Raw genomic sequence first — 2,496 nt, forward strand, 5'->3', positions numbered from 1 at the left:
CCCCACAGGGGAGAAGCTACATCAGTGCTCTGAGTGTGGGAATAGCTATAGTTATTCCTCCGAGCTGGCCCGGCACCAGCGCATCCACACACGGGAGAAGCCATATCATTGCTCTGTGTGTGGTAAAAGCTTCAGTTATTCCTCCACCCTGGCCAATCACAAGCTCATTCATACGGGAGAGAAAATTTATCAGTGCTCTGACTGTGGGAAGAGCTACAGTTGTTCCTCCAAGCTGACCCAGCACCAGTGCATCCACACAGGGGAGAAGCCATATCAGTGCTCTGAGTGTGGGGAGAGCTTCATTTATTCCTCCAACCTGGCCCGGCACCAGGTTGTCCACACAGGGGAGAAGCCATATCAGTGCTCTGAGTGTGGGGAGAGCTTCATTTATTCCTCCAACCTGGCCCGGCACCAGCATGTCCACACACGAGAGAAGCCATATCAGTGCTCTGATTGTGGGGAGAGCTTCACTTATTCCTCTGAGCTGGTACGGCACCAGCGCGTCCACACAGGGGAGAAGCCATATCAGTGCTCTCAGTGTGGGAAGAACTACAGTTATTCCTCCGAGCTGGCCCGGCACCGGCGCGTCCACACAGGGGAGAAACCATATCAGTGCTCCGAGTGTGGGAAGAGCTACAGGTATTCCTCTGAGCTGGCCCGGCACCAGTGCATCCACACAGGGGAGAAGCCATATCAGTGTTTTGAGTGTGGGAAGAGCTTCAGTTTTTCCTTCTCCCTGGCCTGCCACCATCGCATCCACACAGGGGAGAAGCCACATCAGTGTTCTGAGTGTGGGAAGAGCTTCACTCGCTCCTCCGGCCTGGCCCAACACCAGCGCGTCCACACAGGGGAGAAGCCATATCGCTGCTTTGAGTGTGGGAAGAGCTTCAGTTATTCCTCATCCCTGGCCAAGCACAAGCTCATTCACACAGGAGAGAAGCCATATCAGTGCTCTGAGTGTGGGAAGAGCTTCACTCGCTCCTCCGGCCTGGCCCAACACCAGCGCATCCACACCGGGGAGAAGCCATATGAGTGCTCTGAGTGTGGGAAGAGCTTCAGTCATTCCTACACCCTGGCCCAGCACCAGCACATGCGCAAAGGGGAGAAGCCACATCATTGCTCTTAGTGTAGGAAGAGCTTCACCTACTCCTGCAGCCTGTGCTGAACACCAGTGCATCTACACAGGGGAGAAGCTACATGGGTGCCCTGAGTATTGCAAAAGCTTCCCCCATCTCTCCCACCCATCCTGGAATCAGCACATCCACACCCAGAAGCATCCCTAATTCTGGCAGCAGTGCAGGAAGGCCTTGGCGATGTCTGCCTGCTCAGCACCCACCAGTGGTGCATTCAGACAAGCACCCCCATGCTGGTGGCCTGCAGAAAGAGTTCCCCCAATCTTTGTCCCTTGTAGGGTACAGTGGGAGTCCAGATCCCAGACATTGGCCCCCAAGGGACGGTTGTGGGCTGGCGGGGAATAAGAGGAAACACTTCAGGCTGAGGTCAGCCCCGATGTGGGGGGAGGAGACAAGGAGGAGGTGATCTTTTCTTCAGTCTTGGATCCCCATCATTCTCTAACAGTACTCCCAGGGGAAGAAGTGCCTTCACGCTAGGGTGCCTTCTCCCAGATGGCTGACGTCAGATGACACCTGTGGACTTTCCGTGGCTGCCTCCCAGCTTTCTCCTTCCTCCTGGTCCCGGGGATCTGGTAGATGAGCCCCTCAGTTTGAGCGAGGAGTGCATTTATGGCTGGGGAAGCATTCCCTAGAATCTTCCCTGACCTCGCCTTTCCTCACCTCCCCATCACCCCTCTTCCAGATCTGCCCATGCCCAGTGGGGTCTGCAAGGAGCTGCTTCTGCCACCTCCAGAGCCTCTTTGGCATATTTTGCTTTTCAGCCTCTGCAGAACGGTGCAGCACGGGGTGCGTGCTGCTCCCCTGCCCTCCTCCCCTTCATTGTATATTCTCTCATGCATCCCCTGCTACTAAAACCCCAGAATTGGACATGACACCTCTGTAGTTGATTTCTGCCTTCTCATGAGCTGTGCAATGTGAACAGGCCAGGGACCACAACCCTTTCCAGGGCAGATCTCTCTGTGCCTTCCAGAACCTTCTCTTTTCAAATGATTCACCACTATCCGGAGGTTGTTGCTAAGCCTTGGGAGCAAGAGCTGGTCTGATCTACCCACCCTGCTGCTGCCTGACTAGCTGCTTCCACCCACTGCTGCCCTCTTCCCACAGCAGGACCCAGAGCTGGGTGAGCCAGCACCACAGGGTGAGCAACCCTGGGCAAGCGACTGGCCACAGGCTCAACAGGTGCCCCAAGCCAGCCCCGTCTCCCCTGTTCCTGCCCTCACCCACCACAGCCACCCATCTGCACCACGGAGGTGACTGGGGGAATGGGGGGCAGTCTGTGCATGGTGCCAGCTCCAGGGGGGTGTCTCCCTCCTTGGGAGAGCGGGTTCTCCACACCGCTGCCAGCACCCCTGCCAGCACCCCT

At 56.7% G+C, this 2,496-nt stretch overlaps 1 pseudogene; it reads left to right on the forward strand.

Moving 5' to 3' along the window:
* LOC102380072 overlaps nt 1-2,226 on the forward strand; it is a 92,269-nt pseudogene extending 90,043 nt beyond the window's left edge.
* The last annotated feature ends 270 nt before the right edge of the window (nt 2,227-2,496 follow it).

Source organism: Alligator sinensis, unplaced genomic scaffold, assembly GCF_000455745.1.
Source record: "Alligator sinensis unplaced genomic scaffold, ASM45574v1 scaffold945_1, whole genome shotgun sequence".
In the NCBI taxonomy this organism is placed as follows: Eukaryota; Metazoa; Chordata; order Crocodylia; family Alligatoridae; genus Alligator; species Alligator sinensis.